The sequence below is a fragment of the Gymnogyps californianus genome, chromosome 6 (genome assembly GCF_018139145.2).
Source record: "Gymnogyps californianus isolate 813 chromosome 6, ASM1813914v2, whole genome shotgun sequence".
Taxonomy (NCBI): Eukaryota; Metazoa; Chordata; class Aves; order Accipitriformes; family Cathartidae; genus Gymnogyps; species Gymnogyps californianus.
The window spans coordinates 10,836,832-10,859,077 of record NC_059476.1 but is presented as its reverse complement, the minus strand read 5'-3'; positions in this window follow the sequence as shown (position 1 = coordinate 10,859,077).

The following is a 22,246-nucleotide window of genomic DNA, read 5'->3' as shown; positions in this document are numbered from 1 at the left end:
GCATCATTTCCTGGAGTCCTTGGACAGAGTGTCTTTACATCTTCTTGGGTTCAAGCATGGTGCTTACAATTTTATCAAATGTCAGAATATGTTTTTAAGGAGCTCTGCCTAGCCTGGAGCACTGATGTTTGAACAGAGAAAGAAATGATTTTCAGAGAAGAGGTGCGTGTCCTGGCTGCGGTCTGGAGACTGACCCATCATCTCACAGTATTTCATGCCCCACACTCTGCATCGACTTTGGAGGCAATTACAGGCACTGGCCTCCTTCATGCAGAGACACTTTATAATCAACCTGGACTGCTCTAGCAAATACTAGCAGAGTGTATTAAAGATCCATGCCTTTCCTCCAGCTAGTGCAGTTAACTAAGAAGCTTTACTTATTGAGTAAAGCTGGAATTTTACAAAAAGCTCATTTCCCAAGTAGGCAGCAAAGGAAGAGAGCAGAAATTTTAAAGGCCTCAGCACCCTGGGTGCTCACTGAAAACTAAGTCCTTTTGAGAATCTGACTGTTAAGGTGTCACCATGGGAGTTAGCAGAAGCATTGAGCACTTGAGAAAAACAGACCTGAGTTTCATTGCCTGCAGGTATACTTACCTAGAGTTTCTTTCTTAGGATAAGACTTCAAGAGAAAGTGGCTCTAACATAGTGGCTTGCTGCTCTCTCCTTTCTTCCCCCTTCCTTCTCACTCTTCAGTCAGGCAGTTCAACTCACTCAACCACTGGAAAACTATTCACATTTTTTGCCAGTTGAGTTTTCTACCCTGTGGTGAGCTGGTTCAAAGAAGCGCTGAGCCTGATGCAAGGGACATGGTGCACAGGAAGGAGAGATGGTGTCAGGAAAACCCTCTAAGGTCGGTTTAGTCATCCACTGAAAGTCCACGCTCCTCCGCCATGCTGTGTAATCCCACTGAAACATTGTGAACCAGCACCGCTGCTGAGACGGATGGCCATGGTGGCTCTCGTAGCAGCTGGACTGCTCTGAAAAGATGGCATAGATTATGGGTGCTTGAAATCTTTTGAAAAGCTGGCATTAGTAGAGAAAGAAGGAAGGTGTCAAGTCAAGTTGGCCTAATTCCACTTTAAAATCATATTGTAGCCACTTATATATGATACATACACTATTTTGTTTCCCTTCTTTAGGTAGCTGTGGACTTGAGGGCAGATCAATTATTTTCTGTCTTTAAATTTCCACAGAACCAAAAGAATGATTTTTCCTTTCACTTTCTAGATGCCTTATTTTAGCAAAAGATGCAAATACCCTACAGCGGCTTCATGCTAACTAAACAAAAGCAATTCCTCTCTTACTAACAAGACCAGCAAATTAGAAGTTGAGTCCTCTTTTTCTACCCATTTACCACTCTTTTAATCCTCCTTCCCATCTTTTCAAATCCTTGAGGGAAACAGATGAGCTTTAAGCATGCCCCGGAGGTCGCCGTAGATGTATGTTTGTACATACACATTCACTGGAACCTTTGCACTTCGCTAATCCACGCAGGTCATGATGAGCATACAAACCCCAGCCACCTCGCCCCTCAGCAAAGATTTACTAGTCTGTGCAGAGTGAAGACACTATTGTTAAGACTACATTGACCTCTTGAAAGGTATTATAGAATATTCACTCATCTCCTGTGAAGTATTATCATAAATAAACAGAGGCATATAAATAAATGAAGTACATTTCATGTCATAATACATAAATTCATTTGCTTCACAAATTGCAGGACTCACTGTAACCAGCTGACTCATTGAAAAATGCAATACAGTTTTGGAAGATAAACTACTAAGTAAAAAATTATGTATTACAGGCATAGATACTGAGTTGCTAAACATAATGCACATATCAAAATGCTATCTGTGTAATAATTGCAAAGCCACAGATAAATCAGTTTATCACACACCTTTGCCTTCATGTGATTTTCTGTTCACAAAGGGTTCAATCTTATCCCTATACAATTTACCAGCATTGGAGCTTTGTACTTTTGAAAAGAAAGAGTGAAATTACGGCTGTCATGGAAATCAGTGAGAAAATGCACTTAAATTTAAGGGGGGCAGAATGCAAGTGAGTCCTTGAAAGCCCTCAAGTGCCACAGCTAAAAATGGAGATTTTTCAAACCTGCCACAGGATTAAGAACCATAATCCCCTAAATTTCAAGGGGAAAAAAATGTACACATATATTATGATATCTGTGTAATGAAATTGTGAGTACTACAGTACAACATTGCTTGAAATTTTTTCCATTTATACTGCAACTTTGACCAGTTTACTTGGACTTGCCAACTAAAGTCCTAAGGGCACTTACACTTATGTCTATTTTTCACTTCTGTGGCTAATCCTTTTGAAGTCTTGGGGTCTAGTTGCTGTTGTAAAGCAGAGCATGTGCATAGCAAGAATGCTCTAATCATTTATGAGACTACCAACAAAAGCTTCGTATCACTGGAAGAAGAAGATACCAAGCTCTTTGTGAGGGTGGTCAGACACTGGAACAAGTTGTCGAGAGAGACTGTGGCATCTTCATCCCTGGAAACAGCCAAGCCCCTGGGCAACCTGCTGTAGCTGACTCTGCTTTGAGCCAGGGGGGTTGGAGTAGATGGTTTCCAGAGGTGCCCATTCAGTGATGATGTGATCTGCGTGTGCTTTAGAACCAGAATGAGATTAACATCTTGTGTGCTAAAAATTGCTGCAGCATTACACATAGCAAAATAATATGATGGGAATGGTGCAACATATGTTGCAATGTTTCTCTCCTTTGAAAGTCGGTGTTTGATATATGGCTGTTAGAAAGTGGTATTTTTTTAAAAAGTCAACGCACTCTCTCAAATACATTTCTTGGGCCTTTTAGATCTCTCTTTTCTTAATGCACTCAAATGCTAAGCACCATTCCAAATTCATGTCGATATATCTATTGACATCTTTCTTGCTGTTTTCCTCTTCTTCTATTCTCTGTGGTATCAGTCTTGCCAACTGCTCCTGAGATCTTTGGTTATGATCTAGCAAAGCCCTTAAGCACATGCTTAACTTTAAGAATGCAAACAGTCTTTGTGAATTCAGCAGGACATTTCCTTTAACTGCTTTGCTGGGCTGGGGCCAAAGTGCTCAGTGCTCTATATACAGATCGAAATATAGTAATTCACACACAGTTAGTTAGAAAATCACTGCAGAGTGTAAAATAAATTGGAACAGATTTTTCCCAGTCCTTTCACAGAATTTGGCCATGAAACACTACAAAATTCTACCAGCTCTGAATATAGTTTATAAATTAACAGAATTCAATTCATCAACATATGTCATGGAAAATATCTGGTTTATACACAAAGTTACTTTCACAGGCACATTTTTTTCTCTCCCTCTCACACACACGCACTCACACACACACTTATGAGACTTAGGTCTGCTTGACTCTGTTTCTTATGAACTGTGTTCCTCAGCAAATGTCATAACCTATAGCTTCTTCTAAAGTTCAGAAAATCTGCACAAATTGCTAGGTAAAAGTTCATGATACTTTAAAGCTCTTAAAAGACATTTTGGGGGAAGCTATACAGAAGTTTACCAGCAGTCTGCAGATAAGCACAAACAAGGCAGAGATGCAAACACGAGACCAGCCTAGCAGGGTCAGGCCAAAGGTCTGAGTTCTTGCTATACCAGGTGCCCAGATAAGGGCACAAGAACAGGGCAAATGTATCGTGGCATTTACATAGCCCAAGTTTATTCACTCAGCTTCCAGAAACTGGCGGCTCAGGTCTTCCCAAGCCAGAAGTGGTATACCGATATTTACTACTACATTAATTTTTTAACGTTTTTAATGTCATTATTTTATCTGGTCTCTTTTTTAATCTGTGTAAACTTGTGGCACTCACAAAATCCTATGGCAAGGAGTTTCACAACTTAATCCAGTCTGTGAAGGAGTACCACCAAACACTTGCTGTTTGTTGCAAACACGCTACTTGCTCGTCTCTCATGCAAGAACTAGGGCAGCAAATGAAACAGCAGTTCGTTATTCACCTTCCCTGTGCCATTCATGATTTTATATTCTACTGTAACATCCCCCTTCTGCCAGCTCTTTTCTTAGCTGAAAAATCCTCCTCCATCTAATCATTCCCCTGTAACATTCTTTGTACAAAGGAAGAGCTGATGTGCTGGAAGAGGCAAGCTGTCTGCTTCAACAAGGTGCTTCTAGGGGAATTTGAACTCCCAGGCTAATGAGACCTGGACCAAGAGATGTTGCCAAGTTGTGACTGCTTAAACTTTTGCATTGTGGTAATGAACAGCTCCTCGTGCATCTACTAGAGTCTGCATGCAGCTAGTTGTGAGCTGTAAAACAATGTCATACATGAATGGCAAAAGCTAACCATTCTTGCTTTTTACTGCTAAAATGAGAGAACACTTAAGTGAACAAAAACTTCTCAAAATTGTTTGTGTGAAGCATTCTGCTGGTTCTAAGAACCAGAGCTTGTGTGTCTCTTTTTGTATCATTTAAGACACAGCAGTGGAAGATTGAATGGTGGAGGTGAGGCCAGTTTTTTCCTTGACGTATTTACTTCAAACTTTCTTTGTGGGTTTTTGCATGGTTTGTGGGTGCATGTGTGTGTGTGTTAATTCATTGTACACTACCCTAAGGTTTCAGTAGAAGAACCGGCCAACAAACTACATGACTACTAAAAAAATGAATTATGCAGTTCAAATGAATAACTGAAAACAACAAAACAAATGAACAAAAAACCTCAGCTTTTTTACATCATGCTACAATTCCTCTTAGCAGAGTATTGTACATATTCAAGACTGCAAGATTACCTCCAGCTCCAATAGCTGATATTCACGCATGCTTCCAGATGGGTCTTCTCTTCTGATAAACACAGTTGTTGTTAACCTGCTTTGCATTTCTCATAAGCTGTGCTTATTGCTGCATTTGTTCCCACAGCATTCGCTCAAGTCTGCAAGGCCTAAATCTTGTGTTCCTGCTATAATGCTTTGAGACCATGAGATGTGTCGCTAAACCGCCTAGAAAAACAGAGGCTAATGCACTGCCTTTGTTTGCAAGTGTGTTACCTTATGAACCTCAGTTAATCCAGCACTAAAATGGAACGAAATCTTGGCTCCATGAATGCCAGCAGCAAAACTCACACTGACATCAAGGAGGTCAGGAATCTACTGACTTCTTCTGCCCTGCCAAGTGTTGTAAATCTGTCTGTGCTGATGTCTGTAAAACGAGACGTGAGATAGATAGAAACACAAGGATTCAACCTCAAAACTTGGTGCTGCTCTATGGGAATCTGTAACTCTTACATTGTGTCTCCTAATCGGCATTCTTTCTCCTTTTTTTTCTTGGCTGCCTTTGAGTGTTTCTGGTGTGCCCAAGCAGGGTGAGCACTGGCTGTGCATCCAAATGTACCAGGTACAGTGCGTCTGCACTGGGATGTTAATGAATGTTGGCATCAGGAGACTGGCAAGGGAAGAGCACTGTAAGAAAAGACTTTTCTTTAAAAAAGTTCTTCTGTGCCCCATGGCTGAGGGACAGAGTTTAGTGCATGTTCAACGGGTTGCAGAATTTCTCATCACTATGCCTGAGAATTTGTGTCCTACCATCAAAATTGTTGGTCTAAAATTTGCACAACGGTCTGGAAGTGCCAGCTTTTCAAAACATTGGAGGTGCACCTGGTATCTGCTCTCCACTCTCCAATGGCCGGGAATTCAGCTTAATGCACTTGACTGAATGTGAGTCTCTGGGATAAGTCTCCACTGTCCCACAGGAACAACAAAATCCCATCAGTTTTTTTCGTAGGGTTCACCTTAATTTCCTTAGTTAAAACATAAACAGTATTGCTCCCCTCCGTTGTAGCCATGGCTCTCCTTCTTTTGTGCAATGTATAAATACAAATATATTCCTCTTGCATTAAGAAGGTGTACTACAAATGTTATATATTGAGAGGTAGGACGGATCAACTCAAAGGTAACAGTGGGTAGCACAGATACAGTTCCTACAAGACTCCAGGCCAGGCCAGACTTGGTGTCATTAACTATCATTAGCACTTGGAGCTTAGACAATGGCATATTTAAAGTACATGGGTGGCTTCAATCCATTTCCTAGTGGGCAAGTGTCCACATGACAAAAGCACCGCTAGAATTGGCAATAAGTGGTACACTGGCAGCTTACCCAGAGCACGGATGGACAGGAACCCAAGACAGGGACGCTCTCATGTTTCTAGCAGAACGTTTCCAAGACGAGTTTGTGACAAACTGACGGGGAAGCCAACTGTCCTGCCACTTGGCCTGTATTGCTAAGGTGTTAGCATGGCACCGTTCCCATTCCCTAAAGACGTATTTAATCTTTGACAAGGTAAAAGGTGTTTGATAGCAGCATTGTTTATACATGCATGTGCTCCGTTGAGCTGAGGTGTGCTGCACTGTTAATGCCACATCACTCACTGAATGGTCTTCTGAACTCTTCTTCTGGCAGCCTTTTACTGCTGAACGGAGAGAAAAATGGCCACATTTTAATCACTAAGCCCTATTTTCTTCGAGGTAGCTCTGTCCACAAAGATACTGTCTATGAAATCCTTCAGTCACAAGAAATAAAGCCAATGATTGATTTGTATTCTGCAATGCACCCTTGGCTAAAACCAAGTTATAAGTACCAAATGGTTGAGACGGGGCTTGTGAAAGGGCAGTTATGTGAGTGGCACTAGAAGAAAAATGTTAATAAAGGGCAGTTCATTGAACTGAGGTTAAATACTTTCATACTTCTCAACCAACCCAGAAATGTCCCTGAATTCTCATTAAAAAATGTTCTTCATAATCTCATGTTTTACCTCATTAAGGAAGGGGGATCTTGAGGATCAAGAAATATCACTTCACTGAGCAGAAATAAAGGTAACAGGGATAGAGTTTTAAAAAATCCTTTATTCCTTTCATTTTCTTTAAGCATTTGTCATGCCTTTTTGTTCATTTGTCTGAACTTTATTTTATTTTTAAAGTTTGGAGTTTTTTTTAAAAGAGTGAACTTGAAGAAGTTTGGAGGATTGTCCCTTACTGTTTGCAGGCTCATTTGTGCTCCTGAGGCAGAGCTGAGTCAGGCGGACAGCCAGTCTCCCTGCTGCCACGTCGGGCACCAGCCCTACCACCAGCCCGGCTCACCCTCCCTCTACCACCCCAGTGCCCTCTGCAATACCCCCTGGGAACAGGCAGAGTCTAGTCCCAAATAAGTATTTGAGGCTTTGGAGTTTTCCAGACTGGGCTGGAAGACTTGGAGAAACAAAATCCTGCCAGGTATATTCCAGCACTGTCCTGCTTCCAGCTTAAGAATGGGCAAAATCCCGATATACTAGGAAAGGACAGCAAAAGCCTGTGGGTGTTTGAGTTGTGGTTCGGGATATCATCAAGTCTGGCCGACCAAGAGTTAGCTTGCAAGGGTTTATACTAGGCACACAGTACAAAGCTTGGGTTTCATCCAGATCATTGTGTGCCTCACCGGTGGGATTTTGGATCTGGCACTTTGGTTTATCCTGCAGTTGTGCTAGTTTTCAGCTGTGCCACTCGGTACAACCTGGGCTTTGGAATGCTTTGAGGATGCTAACACCTCATCTCTAATTTAAGGACATAGAAAGTCCCAGGGAAGTTTGCTTTGTATTATCATTTGCCAAGGGAAGTGACTGATAAAAATGGTGTGAACTGACAAGCTGAGTCTAGCATAAGGATGCGTGTGTGTTGTTAGGGAGAAGCCCTGCAACGGATAGGGGGACGTACTTGAATGGAGATTCCCATTCAGTGGCCCGCAGAGCACTGACCTGATACAGCAAATGGACTGACTTCCAAGAAACTGTTGCAAGGATGGTGTCTCCCTCCTTAGGAAGGGGTGTCACATCTGTGAAGAGCTTTCTCCTGCATTAGGGAACAGTATATACCTTGATTTCAAATCATATATGTGATAAGCCAACATTTGCTTTAAACTTAAAATTAGGATAAAATAGCATTTTCATGAGTGCATGAGCTCAATACCCATTTAGTTACAGTTGGCATGTTTGAAAGTCAGGGCACATTTAATTTTGGACTTTTCTTTATAAAAAGTTTAACCTTTTTTGTTTAGCAAATGCTAGATTTCAAACAAGTCTGTCTGTATTGACTGAGTGGTGTTTTTTCTGCTACAGAAGTGTTTAATCCTGAGAAAACTCAGATCTGAAAACCTCTTCGTTGGCTGAGATGTTCAAAGATTTAACAAATTCAGCAAGTGGGAAAATTAATCTTTGAATAGAAGAAACAATCTGACAAAATAAGCCATAAAAGTAGGTGCCAGGTGTCATAAGGAAGTTCTTCATGCAGCACTTACTTAATGTATACTCAAAATGCATCCACTTTTGTTCGAAGATCCAACAAAACATATGAAATTGGGTTACACCAATTCTCTTGATCTATGAATCTTCCACTGTGTCAAAGATAATACACCAAACAAACTTACATGTAAATGGTGTGATAAAATGATCTACCGTATACATTATCATCCATTAATATTGTTGGGGCTAATGCTTTTCATCTGTCATACAGTTTGTTTTATATTATCCCCACCTCTACTAAAAAAATACCATAAAAAGTGCTAGGTTGACAGTCATGCAGGCTACCTGCTGGAAAGCGAAGTCCAAGGACACGTTTCCCGTCACTGTTTTACCTGTGGCTGCTGGTGAAGAAGGAAGCGTGGCCTGGTTGTGAGGAAAGGTGGGCTCTGCTCCGGGCATTGCTACTGTCCTCTGGGCAAGTCACTTCATTTCTTTGCGCCTGTCTCCCTCTTCCACTGCCTGTCCTGTCTCTTGTTTGTAAGTAAGTGGAGCTGCATGTGTTTTCACAGTAACTAGCGGAACAGGCCCCACACTTGGCAGAAGTCTCCAGGCTCTATAGTATAGCATAGTAAGTAAAAAAAGGCAATTCATAATAAGATGAGAGACTCTGAGATCACTCTGACCTTGAAATCTCTGCTGTCTTTTAACAGGGAGAGGGTGAAATTGGACTGAAACAGCCCCCTCGTTTTGTGTAGAGCCACCAATGACCCAGGCTGCATTTGAACCACAGCCCTAGAGGCGAAAGGCTTTGCGTCTCATTGCCAATTCACAGCAAGAACATAACTTGAGCCTGCACACTAATGCTAAGCAAGGGCTGAGTGTTTCTAATCCTTATTCACATATCTACACCTATTAAAATCACATGCGTGAAGGTTTGCAGGACTTGTTCCTTTATTGTAACGATGGCCCTTTCATAACATGTTCTTAAATCAAATAAAAAATGGAATTATCATCTGCCTAAAAGAGAAAAAAAAAGACAAATGCAAGAAGAATACGTGGCTTTCTTCCTCAAACATATTGTGCTGAACAGCGTTGTTTGGCTTAAACTGAAACGTTATGTTTTTAGAAGGCTGAGAAGAATGTTTAGACATAATGGTTTAAAAGACTCATTATCGCAGGTGCTGCACTTTATTCTCTGATTCATTCTTATTACCAGAAGAGCCACCTCCGCAAAGGCTGCCTGGCAGTGTCCCTCCCGCTGGAACACTTGCCCTTCTCCCTGGCTGCATAATGTGTGGAGGGCAGGATTATCTGACTCGCTAACCATCCCTCTCGGCCCACGCGGCTCCAGGATGCTGGGGAAAATCTACTTGGATAAGATCTTTCAGATTCTGACTTTCAGTGACCCTGTGACAGAACAAGATAGAAAACTGCTGCTTTTTAAAATGCCAGGTAGTTACTTTCAGCTGCTAACAGATTTCCTCATTCCTGACAGAATTTATAAGCATCCATTATAGTTCTTTTTTTTCCTTTATGTAAATTATGGGTATTAGTCCTGAAAACCTTAACGAATTCTCATGAAAGACCATTATATCCCTCCTGATGCTTGCATCCCCATGGACCAGGCATTTCAGAAGGGAGACCAGGTGGAGTGACAGAAGACGAGAGACTGCTTTAAAAAGAAACGTTCTCTGATTTTTTCAGCCAACAATGGCAGCCAGGGGTGAGTGATCGAAGTTTCTTGTCCAGTGCTTTTGTGAGCACAATCACAGTGCTCATAGGCTGTGTGTTATAACTGCACTTGGTCATGATATCATTTTGAGCCCTTTACTGATACTTGTGCAATCATGCAGAATGAATCTCTTAATTATTGTCGTGCACATCATACTGGTTTTTCCCTGATGCTGATGGGAAGTTATCGCAGGTAAATCACACCTGTCTGGAAGTTGAGGAGCCTAAAATGTAAAATGCCAAGATTTCTTCTCCTACGCTCTCTGTACCCATAATTCCAGTCCTACTTCTTTCCCTCCAAAAAAATATGCCATTCTTTGAACCATTGCTTTTCCAGCAGAAGCTGCTATCATCACTTCAATATCTTCACATATCTTCCCCAGGATCTCAGTCATCTCTTTAAAAAGTCATCTGTAAAGAGAGCTTTTTTGGCTATTGCTATAAAAACACAGCTTCTGAAACCCAGTGGTCTGTGGGGCACGGATGGATGTTCTGTTTGGGAGATGTCCTGTCATGTCATGCCAACTCCAAGCCTTCACTTCCCAACTCTCCTACAGGCAGCCTGGTTCTTTGTTAGAGGAAAAGAGGACAAAGGGTTTAAGTTTAAAATACATCAATATTTTACTAATGCTATTTTGTCACATACACAAATAGTGTATTTTTCATATGTTATGCAATTATGACTAAGAGATGGTCTGCGTTGGATGAAATAAGAAATAATGGCCCATGAAGTCAGGGATAGAAGGCAAAGTATCCACAGAGCAATATAAAGAAGTTGTCTCCATTGTACACAGCATGTGGAGCCTGTAATCCTTCTTTATTCATTCTATTTTCTTTATCTGTTGTTAAAATTATTTTATACAAAAGATACTATAGAAAGTAACGTGGCCTTCCATTGCCTTGTGCATATCACAGTAAGAATAAAAGCACTTTTGTTTTATAAGGAAATAAAGACGTAATGTTCACCATGAACACATGTGATCAAACTCAAGTAATCAAATCCAAGTCCTGTCATCAAGGAAAATTATTCTGATACTAAAAACAAATAGGGCCAGGAAAAGTCTCAAATGTCTTCACTCACCCTAACTGCCAACACCTGCCATTCAGCATCAGTACCCAACTGATGTCAGGTATTAGAAAAACAACATATTTGTTGCATATACCTGTATTTTTCAGCTGAATTCCAGGAAAACCACCCCAAACTTGGTCAGAGCAGAGCTAATCAAGCAGTTTGCTCCTTGCGAATCTCTAATGAGCTCTTGGGTGCTGGGTTGCTGGGAGTCTGAATGGGCCTCTCAGTGCAGTGGTGAGCGCCCAGCTGATTTTCTGTTTTTAGTGAATACATATTTTCATTTGAAGCCACTGCAAAAATTATTCCATGCTGAAAAGAAGCATTCCTGGATCTTATAAACAAACAGTATAAATAAAGAAGCCAGGCCTTCAAGTGTGACTTTGCTCTAGAGGAACATTAAATGCAGTGCATCACACACACACTCACTCAGTGTCACTCTCCCCATCCTCTTTTTAATTTATATTTTCTTTTATTTGCAGGCTTTTAAAAAAGAATTACATAGTATGGCACAATTGGCCATCAAACCGAAAGAAAAAAAAAAGTAACTCAACACTTTACTCAGAGGTTGGAAATGCTGCAGACAGAAATTGTTAAGTCCTTAACATATCAATCCAGAGTTGTATAATTCACATCCAGAGCTGCTACCAAGTCACGGGGGGGGTGACTTAATATGTTCCCCAAAGTCCATTATGTTATCCATATCCAGGAAGATATCTGTGCCAGTGCTTTCTTGAATCAAAGCGATGTCCACCATTCTTCAACTGTGAGCCTGCTGAGATTTTTTTTTTCAGTTCCTGGCAAATAGATATCTGGCTGTAGTACATGCCAGATTGATGCACTTTGTGACTGATCCCTTAATAATATTCAAGTCTCCTAGCCCCAGAACACAAAAGCTCAGCAACTGCACAGATATCTACCTCTAATATTTTTCGCTGATATAAAAAAATCCTATTATCTCCCTCCCCCAAAATGCACTCATTCTCTTGTGCTAGACCTCACAATTTTTAAAATTTTTTTTGGCTTTCATATAAGTCTAGCAACAAGCAGATTTATTTTTAGTTTTAGCAAATGTGGGGAGAGACTATAAGTGAGAGAGAGAGAGAGAGGGAGAGAGGGAGGGAGGGAGGAGGAGAGAGTGTGTGTGAGTTTTACACTTGAGGGTTACATTACATCTATGCAATATTTTCTAATACATGTATTCATATTAAGATGCCCTACATGACTTCAGTGCTTCCTCTATCATACACAGCTATTACTTTTAAGTCAAGTCTGTGTGTGGAGCTGTTTTCCAACTCTGATTGATTAAAAATTCCAAGGATATAATTGTTAAAAAGATTAACAACCATCTACGGCAAATAAAACATTTTTCAGAAACCAAGAGCTAAAAGTAAACAGCCCAGTCTGGCTCGATTTCTTACATTTTTATTGCTATACGCCTATGAGACTAAATGGATAGAACCATTTGATAACATTGTGCTGCTGTATAATGCTCTTTAGTCGCAATACCATGATATATTAATACATACCTACACTTCAGTCTTCAGCAGTTCCTTTCATCTGAACAGATGAGATCTAAGCCACTTTTTTTCAGTCTTTTTTGATTTGTGGACCCCTACAAATTTCCTATGAAAATATGGCCCCCTTTAGAATTTCCATATGCAGAGATTGCTACCTAGCATCTGCTACCTTTTATTGGTAAAGGTAGCAGGGCTCCATAGGTCACAGACTGAAAACATTTTCTAAGACCTTACAAGTTAATTAAACTGCAACCCCTTCACCCATTAGACCAGCAATACCTCCACTTTACAAAGGTGCTAGCGAAGGGACAGAGAGGATCATTGTCGTCCCAAGAACACCCCCATAGACAGAAACTTTGCCTGGGACACCATATTTCCAGACACACTGTTAACCTTCACTCTTCTTGGGCAGCAATAGATCTGTCAATGTGAACAGTGGGTACAGAGATCTACAGAGATTTGCAGGCTTCTTGCAAATGAAGCCACTGAGCCTGTGCCTACAGCGTGGCTTCACAAGGAACCTTTTGCTGTATTTTCAGTAGTACCAAGACTTTTTAAACTATAATCAGGCTCTTTCCCTGTTCTTTGGATGATATAAAAATCACTGCATTCAAGATGTTGTGGGTTTCTTTTTTTTTTTTTTGTGGTGCTTGTTTGTGATATATGAAGAAGACTTAAAAATTGTAGTCAAAGCTATTTCTTCGCTGCTTGTTTTCATTGCTAGTATAGGTCTTATCTTTCACAGCAGACTATATTGCCACTGGAGTGCTAAAAAAAAAAGCAGGACAGCCCATTAAGTGAAGATCAGAAGTTGAACAAATTGGGAAGCTACTTTTCATGGAACTGTTAAAATCATCTGGTTTTGCTTACTTGCTCTTAAACTATAACCTTGTGAAATGTGTGGTTGAGATTAAATCATTGTCAAAGTTTCAGCCCCTGTGCCCTTCCATTACAATGTGTGAGAGTTTCCCCTGCGTATTCTGAGATAAGTCTGGACTATTTTTGTTAGAATAGTTAGTGCATTCAGAGCGACTTGTTCCAGCGCAGATAAGGCAAGCAGTGCTTTACGATGTACTAGCTGGTCTTGCTGAAGTGTGTGTTACAACAGGCTAAGTATCACTTCCTCGTCTACACTAGTAATTTGGAGTAAATTGGGACATTCTAGGTAAGCTTTTGTAAAAAAAATCTTTTACAATCCTCAGGTCAAACTGCTACAGACTCCAAGGTGAACTCTAGCACAGAGATTCCCAAACTCTGCATAGCAGACCACTGGCAGTCTATGGGAGGATGGTGGGTCTGAATGTGTTTATTTCCATTTTTGAGGAATGCAGCTGATGAGAGTAAGATAAAATTAAGAGTAAAAGAAAAGCTAAAGGCAGTCAACAATATGTGCATTTTTTTTTTTCTAACATAATTCTTCCAGTGGCTGTAACTGCAAGAGATATGATGCGATCTCAGCTGGAAAAGGAAAAGGATTTGATATTCGTGAGTGGGAGAAGGGGTTCACATTATCATCTCTGCGACGATGGCATTAGTAACACTAACAAGCAGCATGGTGAGCAGCGGGACTCGGGCAGTCTGCTCTCTGGGCACCTTCTCCGCACGGGCTCTCTGCTCTCTGACACTTGCACTGCTCTTTCCCCATGGACCTTCCCTCCGCTGGGTGCAAATTTGGACCTCTCTTATAGTCATTAGGTTGGAGGACGTAAATATTGTTGATCTCTCATCTCCTGTCACATTCAGCTGAAGCTGATCTATGGTTACAAATGTTACAGCATGATGAGGTGAGCCACTGTTCTCCAAGAAGCCAAGATAAAAGAGGTGAGATTGTCAGCCAACAAAACTAGGGAAAGTTAAACTTCACTTATCTCTCTGATGAAAAACAAGCATAATAAATCTTTTAGAAAGTAAAACAAAACAAGGGCACTCTGTGTTGTTAAGAGAAACAAATCCAGAAGGATTTTACAGAAACTTTTAAGAGGTCTGGTCAAAGTTATACTAGAATATCACATATTCTCTTGAATTAATGTTGGTGCCAGTTCCAGAGACTGTATCCCCAATGTCACAATCTTGGCATTGCACTTAAAACCACAGTTCCTGGATGTCTGTCTCTTAGAGTCTCTGTGCTTTCTATATTAAAAAACGGAAATGTCTATCCTTTATGGTCTTTATGGTCAAGATTTCAACTAGGGAATGCAAACAGGAGTGTACTGTAAACTGGCTTAATAGTCCAGACAATAAATTTAGGGCATACAAAGACACTTTCTGTTGTCAGCTAGTAGTTTTTTCCTTCTAGAAAGTATCTTCATTAAAAGCAGAGTTCAGCTCTTAGGGATGTAAAACTTTGGTGTGTAGTCTATGCCAGTCCTTTAGGCACTGGCTGCAGTCAATGGAGGAGACAGGTACTGTAGCCAGGTCAGTCTTCGCACAGTGGAGATGTTTTAGCTAGCTGGGATGAGTCACTGTTTAGGCCTCTTTATTAACTATACTGGACACCCAGGTGGCCAGCTTAAAGCTGGGCAAGACAAAATATTCTCTGACATGTTACTGTTGCAGATGATCTTCAGATTAGTCTGTTTTCACTGCCTTATCCTGCAATCTGTAAAATATAAGCAGAGCCCTCTGCCTGTTGTGTCCCGCTGATGCCAGGGAGGTGAACCTGAAGACATGAGGACCTGTTCAGTCGTGGACAACAGAATTGCAGGAAAAGGAGTGAAAGCTACTGGTGATGAAAGGGCAATACAAGATGATACTCTTTTATTACATTATTTGGTTGAAACTAGAGGAAGATGAGTTTGAAATAGAAGTGTGGTCCTTGCTTCCCTCCCCCTCTCCCCCCCCAGGGAGGGTAATGAACAACCACTGGAACAAAATTTGCCTACAATGGATGGGGGTTTCTGACTTGAAATCTTTAAAACCAGGCCAGATGTCTTTCTAAATGAAACATTGTAGCTCAGCCAGAAATGACAGGCTCGAGGCAGGAACTACTTGTTGAAATTCAATGACCTCTGTAATACAGGACCTCAGAGCTGAAGATCATAATAGTCTCCTAAAAATCCTACCTTTATTTCTTTGTATTAAAGTAGTGCTTAGATCCAAATAACATCTGCTTGCAGAAAAAAATATCACATTTGTAAAAATTTTTTGTGTTAAATCAAAACTAACATTGCTATTTTCTGCTAAACATTGTACATACGCTTAGGAAAAACAGATAGTCCTTGCCAAAAGAGCACATTATATGCATTTTCAAATATAAACACCTAGCTTTGTGCACAGAAAGAACCTCATGGATTTTGGTAACAGATTCATACACACATGACCTAATTGGTGCAACAGGATTCCTGGGCATGTCAAGTACCTGAGGCACAGTAGAAGCTCCGTGCATGTCCTGAGGTGGCTATAGATGGTCACTGATGACAGCACTTATTTGTCCAGACAGGAACATCTTAAGGTCTGATTCTGCAAGCTTATGGTTATCCTCCCAAAGGGAGCGGTGGGAGTTCACCACTTTTCAGGTCTGAAATCAGGAGGAAGGAAGGAATTTCATATTCCTACAAGACAGTACACTGCTGCCTTACCAACTTTCCTGTAATTGTCCCATAGTGCAACAGTCAATGTTTCAGTCATAAATCACGTAGCTCTAATGCCACAGGAAAGTATGCAAAATGGGCTTCATGTACTCTTTTAGCTATGCTCTCCACTCCTGCCTGGACATAGATTGCTTTAGGTCAGAGGGACAAAGAGAACAAGCCAGAGGACACGTGTATATTGATAAAAATGTGCACAGTTCTCCCAGGTCCTCTGTACACAGACTTCTTCAGTCTGGGCCACCAAAGGAATCTAGAGACCAATGTTATTCTGATTTATGTGATCTCTGCTTTCTTCTGCAGCCCTCTTTAGCAAAATTACCGCCTCAGTTCCTGCCTTTGAGAAGGAGACTAAGCTGAGAAGGCTGGCACAGGCGGAGAGAGAAGATGGTGCCTCAGGCAAGCAGTGGAGATGCCAATTCTACCACAATGCCTTGAATGCCAGATTATGTCTTCCCACAGATGCAGGAGATGTCCTAAGGGTGCTCTTGCCTGAAGAATTACAGTGGTTCTTGTACAACCATGAGTTGTTGTAAAAAGGGTGAATGGAGCGGGTGTGTATGATAGACCTGTGCCTCAGGTAAAATAGTAGACAAAATACACTGTGTTTCTTCTTGTGAATGCAGGACCCACCCTTGCCCTTTGTGCCTCCCTAATTAGAAAGAAAAGTCTCCAATGGAGTTTTACATCTACCAAATGCCTTGAAATCCAAACACGGTGCATTTTCTGTGAGACAGGTGCTGATCACGATCTGGTGTTTGCCCTTTGGCTTGAAATCGCAACCTCCTTTCTGGTCAGGGCCAGGAAGTTCTCACCTGCAAAACAGAGCTCTGTAGGATTAAGGGTCCTTGAAAGGAGCTAACAGATCCAGAGGGCCGAGGTGGAAGAGGAGGAGAGCAGCTCCCTGGCTTTCCTTCTGCAGAGGCATGCTTTCTGAGGGAGAAAGTGAGTCAAGAAAGACTGGCTTGAAGAACCAGAGCAGAAAAGTCCTGAGACTTATTGCCTCTTCTTTTCCCAGTCTAGCAGATGAAGGATGTTTGGAATTACTCCTGTATATTATCCCCCCTACACACGCCTCCCCGTAGTGCTTGCCAGTCCATCTCTTCTGTTTCATGTTTCTAGGGATCCTGAATTAAGACAGGACAGGGAGCTCAGACATCAGCTCTACTGGAGCTAATTGCAATACTTCAGGCTGCAGTAAGTTTCCCAGAAAGGACCCTGTTCCCGTGCGCCTGCCAACTGTGCCTCTCCAGAGACACTAACTAGAGGTACCGGCAGCAGACAGAGCCTCTGATGCAATAAATCTTGGGAGCACTCCTGAGACGTACGGAGAGCACTTGATGTTGCTGCTATCCTGATTGTTTTGGATAGCTCATTGTCACCTAATTGTACTGTAGGACTGTCTGTCCATTCCCTCCTGTCTGCTTATTTATGCCCTCAGGCTATGTAAACCCTGCATGTGCCTGAAACAACAGCCAAACACAAAGTCTCCAGTGCCACTCTTTGGTATGCACTAGCTCAGATTCCTTGTTGCAAGAAAAACCTCTGTCTGTTGATAAATGGCAGCATATTTTACAAAGACAGAGAGACTGCTCTGCTCCTTCAACAGGACTCTGTCTATCTCCTTGGCTGACTTGAAACTGCTTGATGTAGTTGGGAGGCCTTTGCCAAATGAGAAGGGAAAAAAGGAAGACATATGCTTAAGGAGCTGGAGGAAGAAAAGGAAAGACCAAAACAACCTTTAAAGCAGAATTATTAATCAGAAAATGATTTGCTAGGAAATAGTAAAATACAGTAAATGTCTCTATTATAAATGGCCTGGTCAAGCTATTAAAATACTTTCAAGGAGAAGTTAAGAAGGATTTTCCTGAGAACCTTTTTACTTTGTTTATGCTTTAATAGATCAACTATTAATTAATATGATTGTAAACTTGCAGTCTCAGGAGCTTGTTTGCACACGCAGTGGCATAGTGGTGGCTCTGTGCAAAATACTGGTAACAGCTGCTTCCATGGAGAAAAGAAACCATACGTTCCTGTAGTTTTCTGTAAGTTGAAAATCTGCGTTCGAGCCTTCGGTCACTCCTGGAAGCAGTGTGCTTCTTGTGGAAGTGCGGCTGCCAGCCTGCAGACCTGGCTGGGGTCTGAGCTGGGTGTTTAACTCTGGCCTTGCAGGAAACACAGTACTCATTCACTTCCTAGCCTAAATTAAAACTTCCTGTCTTAGCCCAAAATGACGTTCTCTTGGTCAGCCTCCATTGTCACCCTTACAGACTGCATTATGATGGTGGCCATAGGCTGCTCTGAAGATCTGAGGTATTCGGGACGGAAAAACATGGGCCAAGAAACAGTGGTGCACTGAAGAGCATGAAACCTAACTGGATTGATTGAAAGAAAAACTGAGGCACGAGGGAATGCACTGACTTGCTTGTGGTCTGAGGATAGCTCAGCTGGGACGTAGTGGGATCACTCCTATGATTGGAGGTCTGTGATGGACAGATACAGGCTCTTTAGGAAAGACAGGCAGGGAAGAAAAGCAAGGGGTGTACCTTCTATAGGAAGGAGCAGCATGAATGTATGGGAACAGAAGACAGGCTGGTTGGGACCCTGTGGGTCAAGATCAGAGGACAAGCCAGTAAGGGTAACACTGTGATGGGTTTTACAGATCACCCGATTAGGGTAACAAAGTCAATCAAGTTTTTAAACAATTAGGAGTCTCCAGATCACAGTCTACGGTGCTATTGGGAGGATTTAACCTCCCTGACTTCAGCTGGAAGGACAAGACAGTGGGATGCAACAGGTTCAGAAAGTCTCTGGAGTGTGTTGAGGAAAACTTCTTAACACAGATGGTGTATGGCCAAAGGGTGGGTGACGGTCTCCTGGACCTGCTACTCACAAACAAGGAAGAATTGGACAGGGATGTGATAATCAACAGCAGCCTTGGCTGTAGTGACTACAAGGAGCTGGCGATCCTGATGGGAGTGAAGAAGACAAGGAGTGGAGCACAAACCTGAGGCTTCAGGAGAGCAGACTTTAGCATCCAAGTTAGGACATTACAGTCTGAATGGGTAGACAACTAGACATGTAAAAGACTGTTTGGATGACCAAGCACAATGGATAGTGGTTAATGGGTTGAACCCCTGGCTGTCAGTGGCAGATGGAGTACTACAGGGGCCTATCCTGGGACCTGTCCCCTTTGACATTTGCATCAATGACCCAGAGGAGGTCTCATCACATTTGCAGATGACACCAAATTGGAAAGACCAGTTGACATGCTCAAGGGCAGGGCTGCCATCCAGAGGGACCTAGAGAGGCTGGAGGAATGGGCCAACAGGAACATTATGAAATTCAACAAGAACAAATGCAAAGTCCTAACTCCTAGTTGTCTCATCTCTGTCCTTGGAGGTTTTTGAAACCTAACTGAACAAAACCCTAAACAAACGGGTCTGAATTCAGAGCTAAACCTGCTTTGAGCAGGAGGCTGGACTGGAGATGCCTTCACGTCCCTTCCAACATGAGTGGTTCTGTGATTGTGTGGTATGATCAGATAATCCTATGTTGTTAAACTTGATTGTTTTAAGAAATTACTACCCCTGTGCTGACTATTGCCATCCATCAGCCAGAACCCCTACAGCTGGAATGCAGCTGGCGCATGTTCATGTTCCTAGACCATTGCAAAACTAATCCCTTTTACCTTGTATTGCAACAGACTACAAATGCATACGCAGCTAATTACTGTGTGTTAGTTGAAAGGGCAGTCACTTCTGGCTGAGGGCATGCTCGTGGCTTAAAGCTTGCTAGGTTCTTTGCTTACCACCATCTGCCCTCAGCCACAGCTCACCTACAAGACCACCCTCACTGATGCTGCATTAGTGCAAGCCAAATTATTATCATTTTATTATTTGTATCGTCATACCATCCACAAACTGTTTAGGGGCCAGTATCCCAGCAAGAACACTGAGCAAAAAGAGGGCCCTTGCTCCAAAGCACTAACTGCCCAAGTAGGTGCCAAAGGCAACAGGTAGAAGAGCACAGGGAACCAGCCAGGCAGCGGTCTGCGTTCTCAGGCAGTGACCTCCATGCTCCAGCTCCTTAAATGCTATCTTGTACTTCTTAGATAGTAGAAGCATACTGCATCTGGCTAGTGTTTGATGTTTGCCTGCGAGCATATTCATAGACACCTACACTCAAGTCCTTTCCTGCGAAATGAGAGTATTTTGTAAATGTAATGGACTACTGCTCTGGTTGGTTTGGAAAACAAAGACATATAAATACAAATCTAAGTGTGGTTAGTTTAAGAGTGTCTATTTATAACTAAAAATAGCTAAACTTGTTGGTTTTATTTATTTGTTTCTGTTTGGAATATTAGATCCAGTGTGAGGCAATGGCCAGCTATATAGGTGCACAGATATCTCTGTTGCACAAATAAATCAAACTAAAGCAGCCCAGTTCTTGTAGACTGACATTAGGATAAGTATATCTTAAGAAAGTTCTTATTCAGACTTGGCTTCAGGCAATAAAACGTCATAGATGTATAACTCTAGTGAGTGAAATTTCTAGGGAGCAAATTAGGCTAAAAACATCTTCTAGAGACAGCTAGAAAGGAATCAGACACTGCCCGAAAATAAGGCAAGTTATGCAGTAAATGTTTCATTTATTGGATTTCTTCCATTACTATTAGGGTTAAAAGACATGTTGTCAATAAAAACGGTATATTTATGGAGGGCTCTGTATTTCAGAAACCTATTTCTTGTCATTCACTCCTATAGTGCTAGATATCACCTCATGATAAAGTGTGAATAATCCCTGCATGAACGCATATTTCTACCCATTAACCATTTTATTATTAGACAGAATTATCTCTAACAAAAGCAAGAGGTACAGCTGTGGTTTAGGCGCTAAAAGGGAGGTATGTTCCTACTGAGCCATATCCGTGACTTGGGAAGCGGAGTGTAGATTGAGAGACATTAGGCTGTGTTACGAGGTTGAAAACAAACAATGCGCGAGGTTTTTTTTGGTACTTAATTTTCCAGTGTTTCTCCATCAAGTGCTGATAGAAAGCCCACATCTATTGCTCAAATAACACACTGTGACCTGGTTAGTATGTGCGAAATCTAAAGCCACAAAGAAATCTAGCAGTAGCACCACGATCTGGTTGTTTGTTGATATTTTCCCATTTGATAGCTTTCTTGAATTTTCACGTGTGCTTGTTTCGGTCAATGCAAATGACTGCAGAAAGGAGCCATGGTTTCTGTGTTTTCATGCTGTCATCTTGTCTGCCCTAGAAAAAATTCTGCTCTTTGCTAACTCTGGAAGAGCCAGTACCGGTAAGGCACTGGGCAGATGTGTTTGCTTCGTGTTATTGGAACCTTTTCAATATTGAAATCTTTTTTGACGTTCAGAAGAGATTTAATGATCCAAGATTATTTGTAAACATACGGACTCCTTTGAGCTGTAGACTCAAATCCCAGCCTGGTCAACCAAAGTCCTTTTATCTTTCCAAAATAACTAACTTGAATTTTACACATTGCAACCTACATTGGGACCTTTTGGAGAAGACCGTGAAAACGGATGACTGACCCCAGATACGTAAACATTAGCCAGGAGATCCAGCTGGCAGTTAGCAGACCATATTTCTCCAATATAGACTTGGGCCTCTGGTGAGACATTAAAGATTCCAAAGCATTTTTCATAAAACAATAAATTTCCTTGGCTGCCCCTGGTCAACCTCTTCCCTCTCCAGTTCATTGCAATGTGAACTGGCAGGCGAACCTCACATGCTTTTTCGCCATTGCTGTTCATGAGACTCTGCAGGATTCTCGGGACCCAAATGTTGTGCCAAAGTGTAAAATGGTGACACCACTGTCAGGAACCAAAGCCCATTGCTCAGCATTTGGTATATCATAGCAAGTTGTGAGAGTTGCAAAAGCTTGGAGAGAGGCACTTCCACTTCTTCATCTGTGCTAAAGGTCAGCTTTGACAAGAAAGCCAACATCTCTTGAAGACTGAACTTGGAGCACATGGCTTTGTCTTGCCAGCTGTTACTTAAAATTGGGTATCCAAACAATAAATTATGTTTCA